Here is a 19,062-nt window from a genome sequence, read left to right on the forward strand (position 1 = left end):
GACAGTGCCAAGGGATGGTAAATCTTCACAGAGAAGCTCAGTTTTTAAGAAAAGGAGGACTTGTGGCACCTTCAAGACTAACCAATTTATTTGAGCATGAGCTTTCGTGAGCTACAGCTCACTTCATCGGATGCATTTTTCCACAGTATGCATCCGATGAAGTGAGCTGTAGCTCACGAAAGCTCATGCTCAAATAGATTGGTTAGTCTCGAAGGTGCCACAAGTCCTCCTTTTCTTTTTGCGGATACAGACTAACACGGCTGCTACTCTGAAACCTGTCAGTTTTTAAGGTATCATCCAAAAGAGTCCCACTCAAACAGCACAGAATTCCATTTGAAAGCGCAAGGTTTTGTCTACACTAGACTTTTATCTAAGAATTAATTGATTGCCCTAGGGTAAAAACAGAGAGAGCCTGGAACAAACATTTGGGAAGTGTCCACAACAGCTGTTACAAATGTGTTGACTATCTTGCATTAATTGGCAATCAATTAGCTTGAGGTAAAACGAAGTCTAGTGTAGACATACCCCAAGATCAAGTTGGGGTATGTCTGTCTTCACTACCAACGCGAAAGCGCTGCTGCTCTACCAGCACTGTATTTAAAACAACCAACCAACCAACCACCCCTCCTCCACGAGGGGCATAGCTACCAGCCCTGGTGCACTTCACAGCGCTGAAACGTGCAGCGCTCATGGGCATATTTTTTCACAACCCTGAGCGAGAAAGTTTCAGCCCTGTAAAGTGGCAGTCAAGGCCTTGCTGGGATGCAAACTTGCAGCTCCAGGGAACCAAAGTATTGCCAAATGTTGGGCCAGATCTTTAAACTGTTATAGCTCCTTTAAAATCAATGGAGCTGGGCTGATTTACACCAGCCAAGAATCTGTTGTTCCCTGATGTTGAAATCCCTGTGTCATATTAGAGACCTACATAGAACATTGTAATGGTGCTTATCATATGAAAGTTAAAGGAAAATACAAAAAAAGCTCCATTTAAAAACAACCCAACGGCATGATTTTGCAAAGTGCTGACTGTTCTAAACTCCCACTGAATTCACTGGGAGTTGAGGGCACTCAACACCGCAAAGAATTGGACTCCAAACCATAAGATGATCTGACTTGTGCAGAGAAACTGGGGGTTTAGTTTGTGTTTGTGTGTATGTCTGTGTATGCATGTGTGGGACCAATGGAAGGGTGGGAAAGTGGACACCATAGAAATATTTGGTGTTAATAAGGAAGGAAAAGTCTTTGTTCCTTTATAGCAGAGAGGGGTAAAATAGGGAATCAAGATAGACAATTGGCATGAAAACACTTTGAAATAAAAGGAATGACAGTGAACAGACTGTTAGGGCCAGTTGCCACCATTGCTTTGCCAGAGAAGCCTCATGGAAGCCTATACCAATTTTGAGTGTGTATGGATGAAAATAGTCTGAAGAATCAGCCAGATGAAATGCATTAGAAACCAGCATGATCTTCTTCATAGTAGCTAGCAAGGTGATGAGTGTGGCAGTTCAAGAAGTCTTAACCCCACAGCACCGCCTATAAGAAAGGCAGGCCTGCCCATTCTCTGCAGTGAAGCTGCTAGTGGAGAAATATTTCTCTGGTGCTTTATGGTGTGCTTGTAGGTGTGTTCAAGGCTCTTGTGATTCTGAGTGTCTCCTTTAGGGCTCTCAGTGAAGCAAAGTCAAGTGATCCTGTCACCTTAAGGATGCGAGAGGAGATGCTCTTACAGCCAGAAGAGTTTTCCAAGGCGCGCTAGTAACCTGGCAAGAAGTTATTTTCATTCACTGGGTAAGTGACTGTTGCTGTGAATCTTGATTTGTTTTATCCCTTTTAATCATCATTCACAAACACCAAACCTTTTTTTTTTTTTTTTTGGAGGGGGGGCATTGCACATAGTAATGTGGGAGGAGATTAACAATGAGAGAGAGAGAGGAATAACACAAGCAGAGGCTGTGGCATAGTTACTCGAGGACTAGTGGCAGTTGGGGGCAGACTTCCAAAAGGTTTGGAGTTTGGGGTCATATCTGATAATCTAATATCCTTCTACAGCACCATCCTGTGTGTGTATATAGCTATTGCATTTGACTGCATATACCCGTAGAAGAAAATGTGCTGATTTTGTTATTGTTTTGCTAACGGAAAAGCACAACAAAAATGGAAGCCTTTCCTTGTAACAATCCCTAAAGACTATCCAATAGAACAAATGCCATGCACTGGAACCATTCTTTATTAAATTGACTTTTCAAATCCTGTTTCTGGTTCAGGAGAAGTATGCTTAAACAAGTCCAAAACCACCACAATCTATTGATTCATCTCCTCTATGTTTTTTGCTGTGTAACAGAGCCTGAGCTTGCAAACCTGGCAAGAGTATTGCCCTCATGCCTTCAGTGAGGTGACTTGTGTGGTAAGAGCTTTGTTATACAAGTTGCAGGAAAGGGACAGTTTTAGGAAATTGTCAGTTCAGAACAATGAGACAGAAAATACACCCCCTGAAGTAGTAAATTTTACAATCCTGTAAAACATTTCTAAGAATGGTAAAACACTGAGGATTTTAAGCAATATAAATGAGAACTTGTTTGGTTCCTTCAGTGCAAGCAAGGTGCTTTTCTTCTGAAAAAAATAAAATGTTTAACTGCACAGATGTTCACAGCAGCAAGTGATCCCCATTAGCATCCTTTTAAAAGTTAAATTGCAATCCCATTAAAAGTCTTTTTAAAACAAGTGAAGAAACTGCAACTGATTTTTAGAATATTTTTCCCTATTGTCAGTGTTAAAAGGATGAAATCTACATTACTATTACTCATATTTGCAAGTTGTTATATTAAGTCTTTCTTGAGGAAATTTCACAGGTACATTTATCCACGCAGAGGGCCTATGTCCATTCTTTACATTGGATGAGGAAGGCCTTAGCCAATATGCAGCATGAATAACATACTCTATCTTACCTATCTAGTTAGAAAACAGAGGAAAGGTTCTGGGGGGGAAAAAAGTCTAGAATAAAAATATTGTAATGAGTTGGCAGTGTGTGTGTGAATCTCTGCCCTCCCCTGGATGGACTCAGAACTGCTCAGCTCTGGGTTGCTACAAGGGAAAAGATTCTCCTTTTGCTCCAGTGATAAGGATCTATGCTTTTAAAGCAGCAAGGTCCAAGTTCTAGACCATGTCCTGCTGTGAAGTTCTAGATAGCTATCGGATACAGCACGGTGGTAGGATCCATGTACAAAGACACAGGTTTTTGGTTTCAGTATCCTGTCTTGCACAGTGCTCATATCATATGCTTCAGCAGGAAGCAACCCCATAATAATTTCTCTGATTTGATAAGGGGCAATTATGGAATAACTTGCCCATAGGGGAAGCTTGTTCCTAATCCACAGCAGGAAGGGGCTCCTGAAGCATGAGGGTATACATACATTAGATAGGATGAATACTTATTTTGAAAGTTATCTGTGGATGTTCTCATTGTTGTCCATAAAAATGTCTTATCTTTCCTGAACCCTACTGAATCCTGTACCTCAGTAGTATTTTTGGGTGATGTGAACCCATAGATTAGAACTAGAACACCAACTGCAGAAAAGGCCCCGTGGAATGAAGCCCCGTGGAATGAAACAACAGTGTTTGAGAGAGCTCCACTTCAAGGATACCCTGCTTGGCAATGGTGGCAGCCCTATTGCAATCAAGGGGGCATAAAATGGATCTGAGCTGAGAACCCTGGATTTTGTAACTCATATTAAAGCCAGAAGGGACCATTATGATAATCTAGCACAGGCCACCAACCCTCATTCAGTGATTCCTGCATCGAGCTCAGAACTCCTGGGTGAGCTAGAGAGTGTCTCACATGGAGCACTGGATCTAGGCTTTTGATTTAGAGGGGTGAAGATAAATTCTCAAAAGTTCCCAGCAACAGATTTTCAGGTAGAGGTGGGTGAAATTTTTTGGTGGTGGGTGTGTGTATTTGTGTGTGAAATGCAGATTGTGACACCAAAGCATTTTGTGAATACATGTCAGTTTCACCAAACTGAGAATTTTTTTTAAAAGGGATACATTTCGATTTTTGGTTCAGAATGAGGTTTTGTTTGGAAGTGTCTGTCAATTAAAAAATTGAGCATTTTTAACACTTCATCTAAATGTTTTGTTCAATCCAAAATGATTCTTTTTTTTGCTTTTCAGAATTGCCAGCAGACTGAAAAATCCATTATTCACCCAGCTCTATTTTCAATAGGGACCAAGCTTACAAAAGCTATCCGCTCCTACCGTGCTCTATCTGCTCCTACCGTGACACTTAGGGACCGATGTTCAGCACACCCAAGGTCCATGGCAAGCAGAAATCCCTGGCAGTGAGTCTCAGAGCCTGGGTCTAAAGACTCAGGCTTGCAGGGCTTGTGCTATGATGCTAAAAATAGCTGTGTAGCTATTCGGGTGTGGACCCTGAAACCCAGCGAGAGGGGTGGCAACTCAACAACTGCACTGCTTTATTTCATAGTATGGGACATCTCCTTTCTGTTCTATGAGGGTATTAAAAAACCCAGCCCATTGTAACATGACTGGGGGTCTTGCACATCAGCAGCAGAGCTGAAACATGTCACTACGTTGGTCATGGTAAAAACTCACATTTCCTAATTGGTCACATTAATAGGAAAATCATTAAAGCTGAGTGAGTCATTTCTTTAACTCAAACACATGATTCTTCAGAAGTATTGCAAGTTGTGGGAAGAACAAGAGTGATTAAAAGTGAGCATTGCTCTGTGAATGGGTGACAGACGGAGATAATAATTTGTGACCTGAGTCATGGGTGAGGGGACTGCAGACCATGCTGCTTCTGCCAAATATATTCTCATGCTCTCGGTTTTATCCTTTGCCTCAGCTGGACTCAACTCTCCTCTGACCTGAGCACTGGAATGTTTGCCTGAGATGGGGCCTAGCTATGTGCTGAGCTCTGAGGATTGGCTACTGACGAGTGAGTGGTCACATGGATCTCCATCTCCCTCAGTGACAATGACTCAGCTTTTGGCTAGAGGAATGAGCATATGACTGGGAGTCAGGACTTCTAGATTCTAGTTGTGGTCTGCCATTGGCTGCATGCCCTTGGGTAAGAGACTTCACCTCTCTGAGCCTCAGCATCCTCACCTGTGAAAATGATGCTGATGATTGTGTTTCATCCTTCTAAAGTGCTTTTAGATCCTCATGCTGCATCTCTACCCCTCACATTGAGTGGTAGTGGGTTCCTTTCCCTCCCAGAGAGACAGGCAGGAGCTGTAGCAGGGATGGCAGCATCTTTCCCCTGGAGAAGCAAGGGGAATGGAGACAATACTTAAACCCCAGCTGCTGGAATAGCTGCTAAGGTAGATCTCTAGTCTGCACTTCTCTCCCACTGCCATCCACTAAATTGTCTGCTGGGTGGGGATGGCAAGGTCTCCAAGAACAATAGGTCTTGGCGTTAACACCCCATTGAGATGAATGCCCCAGAGCTAACGTTTCAGGCTCTTTACAGACTCAGGCAGACACAGCATATTGAGAGTACAACATGGGTCATGTTTTCATGTTTCATGTTTTCATCATGGGATGATTTAACTGGGAATTGGTCCTGCTTTGAGCAGGGGGTTGGACTAGATGACCTTCTGGGGTCCCTTCCAACCCTGATATTCTATGATTCTATGTTGTTCTTCCCAACCAGGAGCACTAGAAACATACTTAAAAAACATAAACAAAAAAAAACACCTAGAAACTGAGATTCTGAAGGAATCATGTGACTCAGGGAGCCCTAGCCCCATGGGCCTACAGTGCCTCTGTCTTTATCCAGCCCAAGATGCCAGTGATGTGCATATCGCAAATGCCTAAAATAAACAGCTAGCTTTGGAAATATGGGCTTGATCCTGCAAGGTGGTGGGCCAATGAGAGTTGAGGGCTCTGGGGAATTTGCAGGAGGCCCTGAGACTCTTGCCAGATAAGATCGTATATGTTTGGAAACAAAACCCAGGGTGCCATCTCCAGGTAGATTGCCTCAGTAAAGCCATTGGAAGCTTTATCAGGACACTCATAATCTCCATTTCATTGAACAACAACTTTTGATAAAATCCCTATTGAGAGCAAAGCATGAGGAGGCGAAGGGGCCAATTTAACAGCTTATATATGCCTCCCCATAGAAATTAATGGGTTTCCTTTCTATGTGATTTGCCCAAAGGCCTTAAAGATGATAAAGCAGGGAATATAGAATTTTAGACTATTTACATAAAAAAGGCACAGTGAGAAAAAAATAAATAGAACGTTACACTGTATTGTAGAATATTCATGGATCTGTTTCTAAATCTTGGGAAGGAAAACAAAGCCACACTAGAAATACATAGAAAGCTTTAAACAATTGATCTTAGTGGGAGGTTACACTGGTATCTTTTATCCTTCTGGTATCCAGATGTTTCAGAAAATGCCCAGAAGTGAAACGCTTGTAAGTCTCCTGGCAGTAAAGTGGAGAATCATTCTCTTCTTTCCCTTCCAGACTTCTGTTAACCTATCTATCTAGCCTCAAGTACAGGGGGTCTCGACCTTTTTCTTTCTGAGGCCCCCCCCAACGTGCTATAAAAACTCCACGGCCCAGCTGTGCCCCAACAACGGGTTTTCTGCCTATAAAAGCCGGGACCAGTGTTAGGGGGTAGCAAGCCGGGCAATTGCCTGGGGCCCCCGCAAAGCTAAGTTGCTCAGGCTTCAGCTTCAGACCCACTGGCGGGGCTCAGGGCCCTGGGCTGCATTGCTGCATGATGGGGCTTTGGCTTTCTGCCCTGGGCCCTAGTGAGTCTAATGCCTGTCATGCTTCATGGACCCCCTGAAACCTGCTCGCAGCCCCCCGGGGGGCCCCGGACTCCTTGTTGGGAACTACTGCTCTGGTACATGCTTATGAGAGCTTTCTAGTGCTGCAGTTAGACAGCTTCAGGCTTTTGATCTTGGCTCCTCACACATGCCAAGCAGGGAAGCGCGGGGTCAGTACTTAGAGGGGAGCTCCCCAGGGGGAAAGGGTGCTGCTAGAATTGGTGCTGGTGTTTTGGTGGGTGGTGCTTTTCCCTCTGAGTCTGCATTAAACCAGTGCCCCAGCCTGATGTCAGGGAGTGCTGTGGTTTTGAATGAGATGTAAGATAGAGCAGTTTTACCACCTGGGAACTTTGAAACACTCAAGAGTATGGGCATCAGATCCTTTGGTCTGACTACACTTAGACAGGCCTAAATTACAATTGGATACAGGACTCTGAGTCACTTCCTGTCCCAAACTTTTCTGTAGCATTGCCAAGAGCTGTTAAACAGCTGTCACATCCTAGCTTTCTTCCCCACCCCCACACTTCTTAAGTGGCTGCACATCAATGGTGGCTGCTGTCATTCCTCTACAGATTTAGGTCCAATCCTGTAATTGGATCTGCATACGCAAGCCCTGGCGCCTGTATACTGCCCCATTGGGGGGTCTGCTTGTGCTGGTTCAATTGCAAGATCCAGATCACACTCTGTAAAGCTTTATAAAATGCACTAAGCTATCATTTTAACTATAAATAATGACAGATTAGCAATACCCCATTCCCACAATGTGCAAATCTCCTGCCCCTTTTAGATACAGTTTGCTTCCTGCAACTGGAAATTCCCTAGCAAAAAACCAAAACCCTGAAAAACCACCACCAACACCGGAGCATGCCTCTTTAAACTAGCCTATTTAGGCCACAGATGCTAAATGAATTCAGCAGACAGACGGAGTAATGGAATGTCAGCGTTCCAGTCTGCTGCCTTGAAGGAACAGCTTTTTTTTTTTTTTATTAATTTCTCATCTCATTTTCCAATGCTGCCTGTGGGCTCCATACTTTCAATGCAGTACTCTTGACAGTCTCTAACCTAATTTGGAAATAATTAAATTTTAAAATATTAAAGGGATTATATTTACTTCCACACTATTCCCCCCTTTCCCGTTGTCCCTCAAAAACTGGTGAATTTCGCTCCAGGACTTAAAAAAAAAAATCTCAAACTTGAAATACATTACTGACGAATCTGATTTGTTACTGCAGTTTCCTTTCCGAAGGGTGGAGAGCAGCTGAAGGAAGAAAGCAGAGTTCATTCCTATCAGAGGTGACAAGGAACCTTATAAATTGGACAGCTCTTTGTTGCTGTAACATCTTAGCACAGTGGTGGACAACGCACACGGCCCGTCGGGGTAATCCGTTGGCGGGCCGCGAGACAGTTTGTTTACATTGACCGTCCGTAGGCACGGCTGCCCGCAGCTCCCAGTGGCCGTGGTTCGCCATTCCCGGCCAATGGGAGCTGCGGGAACCAGCGCGGGCCGCAGGTTGCCCACCAGTGCCTTAGAGCACGCTTCTGCTTTCACTGAAGTCAATGGCAAAGCTCCTAGACCGTTAGAGTGGGAAGATTTGGGTCATATTTGAATCCTTATATCCATGCAAACAAGGAGCCATATTCCTCACAATTAGGTTATAGTTACTAATGTGCCCTAGTGCCTTAAAGGGATACTGTCACCGAGCCACAATCCCACTTTTAGTACCATGTGTCACCAGGCCGTGCTTCTCCCCGGCTCCAAAACATGCGCCACCATGCCCAGTCTTTCCAAGGAGGTTTATTTCTTTAAACAGAGGTTATCAAACAAACAGAAAACAGTCTTAACTCAGTCCTTGGCCCCAGGCTTCAGGGCCACCCAACCCAGGGGTCTCTCGTACTCCAGCTCCTGGCAACCTTCTAGCCTCAATAGGCTTTGATCCCCTCCTGAAGCAGCATCTGCAGGGCCGCTTCCCTGAAACCCTTTGCTCCAGGGACCCACCACAGGAGCTAGTTCTACTCCCGTGTGGCTTTTCCTCCCCAGGGCTCAGCCTATCTCAGTCTTTCTTTCCCAGCTGCCCACTAGGAACACTTTATAGGGCCACGTGTAGCCCAGCACTGTTGAATTAGCAGGATTGGGCTCGCCTGCTCTGGTCCATGGGTGTTGGGCTCAGACTATCCACAGGGGTGAGCTACCCTGGGACAGACATGGATTCCCTTGAAGTTAGAGATCAGAAAAAATAATTGAAACTATGGGACTTTAATAATGTTTTGCTCTTGAATAACATCCAAGAGTCACAGAACACTCTGCAGACATTTAATTGTAAGCCTCACAAACCTCCTGTGAGGTATATTCTTTGTATTTTACAGAAGCAGAGGAGTGATGTGACTTGCCTAATGTCCAGAGCAAATCAGTGGCAGAGCTGCAAACAGAACCCAGAAGTCCTGCCATGCAGTCCCTATTCTGATCCCCTAAAACACTCCCACTGTCCACATATGGCTGCTTGAGACTTTCCCTCAAACTGCATAACCCCATGCAGTATCTTTATTCTGTATTGATAAGGCAGCATAAGAAACGAAAGAGTTGATCTGTTCATCGCAATATCGCTATGGTTTGATTCACAAGCTTCTTAATCAGCTCTTATGAGAGGGATATCTGGCATTTTCACCCATAGATCTCAAAGCACTTTACAAAGGGGAGGAAGAGGCAAACTGGTTCCATTTCACAGCCACAGTAGCTAAGACCAGAATTCTCAGATGGTCTCTGCATCCACAACTAGGGTCGGAATTCAAGAGCTCAGCCCTCATTTGGCACCTAAATGAAATGTCCAGACTGTAAAAATGTCTGGTCCCCAGCAGCTCCCATTGAGAACAGAGAATCCTCGCCCTACGACGCCTACTGAGAACAAGCGCAGCTGCTGGGTGCTGACCTCTTCTGAAAATCCAAGCATTTATTTAGATTAATAGATTTTAAGGCCAGAAGAGACAATTACGATAATCTAGTCTGACTTCCTGCATTGCACAGCCCAGGGATTGTCACCCTGTAATTTCTGCATCAAACCCATAGCTGTCTGAGCTACGGCAGATCTTTTCAAATGAGGTTTAGGCTTGATTTATAGATGCCTGGGTGGGAGCCAAATTCTCTGGAAAATACGGCCCTAGTGGTGGCTGCTGAGTCCTTCTGAAAGTCTGGTCCAGCGTGAGCAGTTAGGTCTCATCTAAGGTCACCGAGCAAGTCAGTGGCTTCAGCCAGAAGCAGAATGAAGTCCTACATCCTCCTGGGTCCAACAGGCTGGAAGATACATGCAATCCACTTTGAAAAGGTATATCTGAACCATTCGCCCCAGAAGGAGACCTCACTCGCCCCAGCCTGCCCAGGCCATCTTTGTCCCACATTTTGATCTCAAAGGCATTCAGTCTAGTGATCCGCACAGATCTGAAGCTAGTGCTTTGTTTCAACAACTGTGCTCCAGACTTCACTTAAACTCAGCCAATCATCTTTGTTTATGGCTTCCATTTCCTGTAAGTTCTTCCCACTGATTGCATTTCCCAGCTCATGCCATATTTCAAATGGAAAATAAGAGCGGGGGGTGGGGGTTGGGGAGAGAAAGGGGAACCCAGTGTGTCATGCACTTGGTGAGTCAGAAACGAGTTGAGGTTAACCAGCTCATGAGACAGGCTCTCTAGGAACCCAAACTTTCTCCTGCTCTGCAGAGGAGCCAGTAGGATACAAACTGCCCCTCATTTGCTTAATGACTCATATGCAGCAAATACTAATTGCCTTTAAAAAAGAAAGGATTATTCCGAAAACATTGGAAACATTTTAAAGATGGCAACTTCATGGTCTTCTTGTGGGCAGGAAATTAACTAATTTCAAGTGAAACAGGGGAGCATTTAGTCATCTGTCTGCGTCAGAGAGTCCAGATGCCAGGCAGAATGGACACATATCAAGAGATGTGTATTCATTTGCTTGCTTTGTTCAAAGCTGCCCTATATGTGGAATTTATCTACGGGATATAGACAATGGCCCCTTATGGAGGCGAGACATTTTACATTCTGAACAGAGGTTCACTATAGCTGAGCTGTATCTTGTGCTTTGTGCTGCACTGGAATCAATTTGTCCCTTTTATTCGGTTTCACTAGAATGAGGCAGCTGGCAGGTTTTTTGGCCTAGGCCCTGGACAGAGACTCAGAAGAGCAGGGTTCCAGTCCTGACTCTGCTACACACTCCCACTACAAGTGCCATAGGTCCTGATTTTCAGAAAGGCTGAACACCCATAACTCCAGTCAATATGAGTGCTGAGGAACCGGTACCTCTGAAACCAGGCCTTAATCTTTCAATGCCTCAGTTTCTCCACCATAAAACAGTGGGGGGACTGTAAGGGCAAATTTTTTAATGTAGATGAGGTTCTCAAGTATCAGAGGGGTAGCCATGTTAGTCTGTATCCACAAAAACAATGAGGAGTCCGGTGGCACCTTAAAAACTAACGGATTTATTTGGGCATAACCTTTCGTGGGTAAAAAACCCACTTTTATGCCTAAATAAATCCATTAGTCTTTAAGGTGCCACTGGACTCCTCATTGTTTTAAGAGATTCTCAGTTACTGTGGCAATCTGGGCCACAGAAAAGCCTATCCTTACATAAAATATGTTGGCCAAGGGGCATTCAGTCAAGTTCCTGGAAGATTCTTTGTTCATGGTACCGACCCATCCATTTTTACTTTTCTAATTTCTAGATCACCCTCCTTTGTTGCTAATAATTGTTTGCACAGATGCAGTGATGTTCAGAGAAATGCATCCAGTGCACCAAGGTGAATCCTCTTCCCCCTGCGGAATTATTGCATGGCGTGATTCAGATAAAACAAAAGCAAACGGCAGCAATTGGAAAGACAGGCAGATCATACTTATGACCATCATATGGGGATTGAACCAGGGACTTCCAGTGCTAAAAAGCATAGGGTGCTACAGCTTGAGATAAAGACCCAGAGCTGGAGTGAACAGATTCATATCCTCTGTGGATCAGGTACACTAGGCGACCATAATACACACTCACCAATGGGTTACACTGGGGTTAAAAAGAAAGAGAGGTGCGGTACATTTCCAGTATGGAGCGTGCTGTGCAGGGAGCTGGGTAATTGGCTCCCACCAACCATCTGGAGAGAGACGTAGCTCAAAAAGTAAGTGCTGAACCTGCTGTGCCAGACAAAGGATGCCAATGAACCACTCACTACTCTCTCTCTCCGCCTCCGTCTGTTTTCGTGTCTCTCACTGCAATAACTCCTTAAAAAAAAAAAAAATCTGGCTGCTAACTACCAAACACCAGCTACCAAACACTTCTGCTTCCATCTGCAGAGTGCACTCCATTCATCGGACTCAAGGACCATATCCATTGATGGAGCTATGTCGATTCACCCCCGCTGAGGATCTGGGCCAAAGAGGGAATGCAATGACAAGGAAATCCACAGCACGGGGGAAGTTTGCTTCCTCTTTATCGAGCTCCTCAGCCCTCATACTACACCTCCATCTCTGTTTCACATTTCGCTGATTTCTCTCCAAAGTTTAATGTCTCTTTTGACTCCCATTAAGAGCTTCCCCAGGGCTGAGGCCTTGGGAACCAAGATAGCTCATTGACTTTGCCTTATGAAGTGTTAACATAAGTGCCATGCAGGGGTTTTGCATCTCTGAAATAAAGTGAGCTCTCTACCATGTTCCCATAAATTGCTTTGCTGCCTGTAGTCAGCAAGAATCAGTCTGGAGATTTTTGGTGCCTGAGGGTGTCAATTGCTTTGTTTTTTCCTTCCATCAAATCTATCCTCCAGTGACTTGTTTTCCACTGCAGGCAACTCCGGGATGCTCAGCAGATGCTAAATGGGGCACATGAGACATATCAAGCCTTTGGCATGTATATATATTTTTAATCAAATAGGCAGCGATGGGCAGGGGAACCTGTGCTGGTGAATTAAACATTCTCTAGTCTGCTACCTTGTGTTTAGTGATTTGGCCCCCCTGTAGGGTTAGGAGATATCTGAGTAACTGGAGTCTATACAGCTTGCAGCCAGATCCTACAAGACCTGTGAAAGGTTACCAAGGCTGGAGCACAAGTTAATGAGAGGAAGAATGGGGAGCTAGATGTGGTGTCAAGGTCAGTTAGTTGTGTGCACATCAGGTGGGGAGCAAGGACAAGTCAGAAGTAGGCTCTGTTTCTTGACATCTATCTCTGAATGTGGGAAGGAATAGCAAACAACATGTTGTTATTAGAGCACTGGAGGCTTTCCCAATAGTCAACAGGGTATATTGCCTGCCACACACAGGGAGCCAGCAAAGAGGCCAGAGACCGTGGCGGCTTGGGGCTTGTCTACATATAGAAGTTACACTGGATTAACTTGAATTGCTTTAGTTAAGATCAGAGAGTCAACACACAAAAGTTGCACTGAACTGTCTCATGGGAAAGTTGCATCAGTTTATTTTAAATTGTGAAACCAATATAGTTAAAGTGGTGCAAACTCTTGAGTGGACACTTATTTCAGTGTAAGAGTGGCTAATTGCAGTTTAACTTAAACCCTAAGTGACCCAAGTTAAACCAAAACAGCCACTCTTATACTGAAATAAAAGCATCCATTCAGAGGTTTGCACTAGCTTAACTATACTGGTTTAAATTCAAACCTTAGGATAAACCGATGCAACTTCCCAGCACAGAGAAAGCCTCTTCTATTGGTTTAAAATGGGTTATATTGGTTTAACTTGTTTCTATAAATTTGCTGATGCTAGCCAAACTGATACAATCCAGGTTTAAACCAATATAAGTGTGGTTGCACATTCTAAATAGGTATAAAATAAAACCATTAAACTGATACAACTGCATGAGTATATCAGGCCTTAATCTTCAGAAAGCTGCTAACAGGGAGGAGACCTAGACCAGGATGAGGTTGTATCCCTGTAGCAGCTAATTGTTTGGCTGCAGCCCAGCTAATCCTTCTTACAGCACTATGAGAAGCTATCCGAGCGGGAGAGGCAGCCCCTCTCCAGTATAAGTAGGCATCACTTGGGGAGATGGCCCACATGAAGCCCAGTGGCTGACACTCATGATTCTAACGGCCATAGTTTGTTATCTGCACAGGTCTGCACACAGTGCAGTGCTGGCAACCCCAAGCACTCAGAAATCAGGAGTCAGGCTCCAAAAAATCACAAGGTTGAAAAAAATTAAATAAAATTTGAGTTCTTTTTATTTGTCTTCTGATTTCAGAGCCTTTCTGGCACTCTCTGAAGCTGGGAAGCATTACAGCATCAGACCCATTGAACAGCTGGGGAGGAAGGATGGCCCAGTGGTTAGGGACTAGCCTAGGACTCAGGAGACCTACATTCAATTCCCTGCTCTACCACAGACTCCCTGAATGACCTTGGGGAAGTCACTTAGCCTCTCTGGGCCTCTGTTCCCCAACCGTAAAATGGAGATAGTAGCACTGTCCTAGCTCAGTGGTAGATAAATACGGTACAGACTGGGAGGTGCACAGATACTATGGCAATGGGGAGCCATATAAGTAGCTAAGATAGATATGCAGTTACTTGCATGAGATCACACAGTGAGTCATTGGCAGAGCTGGGACACCAGAACCCAGGGTTCTGTTTAACATTAGGGGTTCGAGGTCCCAACAGGTCAGAGGTGTCTCGTTGGCAGAGATGCTGGCTTCCTCATGTGACAGCTATTCAGAACTGACTCAGGGCCAAACTGATCCCGCCTGTAAGAGATGCCAGTGGAGCTACCTGAGTGACGCACAGGGCCGCTCCACCCTAAAGGACTGCATCTTGCTAAACAAACCCACTGCGTGGAACAAACAGGTCCTTCTACCCTTCTTCCTCTTTCACTTCTACTCCGTGCTCATCCAAGTGCATCAACGTGTCTCGTGTACTGGTGGGAACCACAGCAGCAAGGCGACAGTCCCTGTTTGCTGGCGCTGCTGCAGGGTTTGGCTGGCTCCATATCTCAGTGACGTGAGTGATTCCTGTTAATAAAACAGCATGTGCTGGTGGAGCAATGCCAAATGGCTCTTGTTGGCGCTGAGTTTCCTAATTCCTCTTGCAGCCCCTTCCCCCTAAAGGGGAACAAAGATCTCTTCGGAGCAAGCCCCCTGACTGGGGTGTTGAGATGTGGAATGGAGCTGTTAATGAGCAAATGCGTCAATTCTGTTTCCTTCGGCATGTCGGGAATCAAACCAGGCTCTCTCTAGAGTTTGTTGCTGCTGCTGCAGGACTGTTAACCCAGCCCTTCCTCTTCCTCTTCCTCCCCTCCCCTCGCCTCGCACTGCACAACACAGATGCTGTGTTTGTGGGCACAGGTGCGCACAGACACAGGAAATATTTGCAGTCAGTGTCTCAGACGGCAGCCGTCAGGAGGTCTCTGTGGTGCTGAGGCTTGGGTTCTGTGTGAATCAGGAGAGAGACGGGATGACAGGTACAGGTGCTGGTTTCATTTAGCAATGCTACACAGTAGCAGTCGTCCTCAGCCCCTGAGGGCTATGGTTCCTCCCAGAGCTGCGTCAGGTGCCTGCCCAGGGAGGGGCAGGTGTTAAGCAATGAGATTCTTGTCCCTGTCTGGCACATACATCATTCAAAAGCTGGACCTTTACTCTTTGCCACGTGGAAAATTAGCTTAAATGGAAAGAGGAACTCTGAAAAGCTTACGGGAAATGGGGACGTGGGAGAAGTGAAGCATGGGGGAGGGAGGTCGGACGGGGGAAATCCAGAAACACTGTGCAACTCCTCACCAAAGAGTCCTTACTGAGACTTTACTTGCTGCTTACTCCAGCTAAATCCCTGTTGAAGTCAATGGGAGTCTGGCTGTGTAAACAATGGTAACACTATGCTCTTCTGTACAGTCTGTCCTTGGAGGACCTCAAAGCACAGCAAACATTCATCCTCCCAACCCCCCTGTGAGGTTGCTGTGCCCATTCCACAGCGGGGGAAACTCAAATGCTGAGGTGGAATGACTTGCCCAAGGGTACAAGTAAGCAAGTGGCAGAACCCAGGTGCCCCAGCTCACAGTCCTGTGCATTAGCCATTACAGACTGCTGCCTCTCATTAGATCCATCGGATCACCTTTATCCTGACGTGAACCCACTGAGTAACCTGACTGCACCAGAGCTGAGCAGCCAGTGAGGAGTGAGCACAATGCTTATTCTCTAGACATTTGTTTTGACAACTCCACAGGGAGAACACACAAGGAGACAAGAGGTTGTGGGGGAGACTGAGTTTGCTCCCTGCATACATAGCCAGCAAAACAATATTTTTGTTTTGAAAATTAATCCTGGATTAGTGCTGGCAGGTCCTACTAATCCCAGCAGGAGAACAGGAGGCTGGCACAGATAGCTGAATGATCCCCTGGCCTCAGACAAACTGGCTATGCACAGAGATGCTGTCAGTATGGCACCAGACAGCAAGAGATGGGTAAAACTGGGGCGGGTGGTTTGGGTTTTGCAAAATCTCATCAGCTGTGTCTCAGATTTGCAAGGGCAAAACAAGGGCCTGTTTGAAACCAGGTCTCATTTATCAGAACCTTAAAGAGATGCTGGCTGGCTGGTGCATCTCTCCAAGTCAGCCAATAAGACAGGACAGGTGCCCATCAGAGTCTTTATCAGAGCTGGACCAAAAGCCCCTTCTCTTTGAGTGCCTGACCCTGCAAGGTCTGAGCAGGATTGGGCCTTAAGAAGGTGCCACCATTGTTCTGTGGAGGCCTGCCTGCATTCTGCAGTACCAGTCAGACCAGGCCCTTGAGTGCTTCCAGTCCTCAGCATCCTCTAACCCTTATAACACACACCTGAAGTAAGTTGAAGCATTTATGGTCATTGCCTATGGTCACAATGTGAGCCACTGGCAGAGCCTGGAATTACAGCCCAGATTCCCAGTTCCCTGCTCTTTCCACCGGACCACACTGCTTCCCCATCCCGCCCCACACCACTCATCGCTTCCCCCATCATCAAAGGGCTGCATGTGGGGGTCGTAACAAGCTTCCCATCAACGTCAGTGGGATGAGTCATGGAGCTGAGACCCCGCACGACGCACGGAGGTAATCAGGGCTCAGTCTCCTGCACCGCACTCAGTTTGCATCCTTGTGTGCCTTCCACAGCTGGCAACCATGTGTGATGGGACAACAGCAGTGGTCTTCAGAGCCACAGGGTGTGTACCCGTGGGAGGACAGGGGATTCAGGCACAAGGGATGCACTGTAATGCTTGTGTTTTCCCTTGTTTAGCCAATCAGGCAGTGAGTGCACTTGTACTCAGAGACAGGTCCTCTCCAAATGCCACCAGGAAATAAAGAAATGCCAGAGCACTTGTGCATTTTCCTCAGATACTCTCTGCTCTCCAGCTGCTCTGAGGATGGTACTTACCAGGAAGCAGGTTTCATCCTGGCTCACCATCCTGCTGGAGGGAGATGGGAACAAAAGGCTCACAGGGAGGGCTGCAATTCAATTACCAGAATATTAATCTGTTTATTTATAGTTTCAGAGAGAGAGAGAGAAAAGAAACCAATGTGGAAAACTGGGAGCCAAGTTATTCTTAGCCTATAATTAGGCTGAGGTAGGTGTTGTAAGCCTGACGTCTACCGAGGGGAAAGCTTTGGGCTGGGGTGGGCTGGGGTTTTAATTATTCTCCTCGAGCAGACAAGTGCTGAAACCACATCTCTGCTGTTAGGAGTAAAGCAGAAGTGGGTGGTGTTAGTGATTGAGTTTTCCAGCACTTTTGGCTCTGAGCCATCTGGCTTGCTTGGGCTTAGTCCCTGTAAGCCTGAGCAGACCACAAATGAGTGTCCCTGGGACAGGTGGCCGGGCCACCATGGTATAAATGGGAACAAAGGTATTTGAAGACTGAACAAGCTGTGGCTAAGTATTGAGCTTGCAGGCTGCTCCCCTCTCAGAACTTAGCCAGGCTCACAGCCACATCCTTCCCCCTGGCGTCCGCAAATCAACAAGTTGCAGTATGGAAGCAGTTGAATAGAGGAATGTGAAAATGACACTGAGAAGCAGTATGATCCAGTGGTTAGGGCACTGGCTTGGGGCTCAGGCCTCCTCGAGCAAGTCTCTGCACCTCTGTGTCCTTTCCCACCCTTTGGGCACATCTTCACCGCAGCAGTGCTTTAACGTGGCTTGTGTAGTCGCGGCAGAGCGCTGGGAGAGAGCTCTCCCGGTGCTCTAAAAAACCCACCTCCGTGAGGGGAATAGCTCCCAGCGCTGGGGCACGGTCTACACTGGCACTTTACCGCGCTGAAACTTGCAGCGCTCAGGGGTGTGTTTTTTCACACACCCCTTTGTCTGTCTTGTAATCTGTTCAGGCCGGGGATGGTCTCTGGCTATATGCATGTATACAGCATCTAGCACAGAGGAGGCTCTGATCTTGACTGGGGCCCTTTGGTGCTAATGTAAATGAAATAAAGAAAGTGGGGCAGACTCAGGCAATCTGTATTTTATATTGCAGTGAGTTTGGGCGGGAGGTGTCTGTAGACTCTGCCCTGACCAACGCTGCCTCCCAAAGCTGTGGGAATTTCTTGGTGGATGTACAATGGCTGCTTGGCTCTGTTTGCCTAGAAAGTTTGTTCTCAGGGCCTAATCCAGAGCTGTTGTATTTCCGTTGAAATCTTTCTGTCACTGACTCGGTATTTCTGGACACACCCAGGGGACTGGGAGTCAGGACGCCCGGCTTCCTTTCCCAGCTCTTCCACTGACTTGCTGAGTGACTTTGGAAAGTCATTTCAGGTCTGCATGTCTCAGTGCCTCTCTAGAGAATGAGGATAACACTCCCCTGCCTCCCAGGAGGTTGTGAGGTTAATTAATGGATGGCAGTGGAAGTCCTGCGACTCTCGGTGCAAAGGCACTCAGGGACTGAACACTAGGATGGTGCATGCAAAAGGAAATAGACTTTTGTGCCAAATCAGCCACTGCGGATCAATTAACGACAAAGTGCTTAGCCTGAAAACATGAAAGTGACTTAGGGCAGATAAGCCTGTCTCAAACTGAGAGCCCTGGCTCTCACTTGGCTCTGTGTCCGCAGTTGGGTCTGAGCCAAGGAAAAGCCCAGCCAATGAGACTATTCTGGCAACACCTCTCAATAATCAGTCACCAATGACCTTGCAATGCATATCATTTCCTGGAACAGATGCATCCCTGCTCTGCCCCTGGGACTGTCCCCATGCAGACGTGGAGTTCCAGCTCTCATGCTGGCATAGCTGTTAGAGACATGCAGTGAAAATAGTCTCTCTTTCGCAGAGTACAGTGGATACAGAAT

The sequence above is a fragment of the Lepidochelys olivacea genome (genome assembly GCF_965140295.1).
Source record: "Lepidochelys olivacea isolate rLepOli2 genome assembly, chromosome: 18".
Lineage (NCBI taxonomy): Eukaryota > Metazoa > Chordata > Testudines > Cheloniidae > Lepidochelys > Lepidochelys olivacea.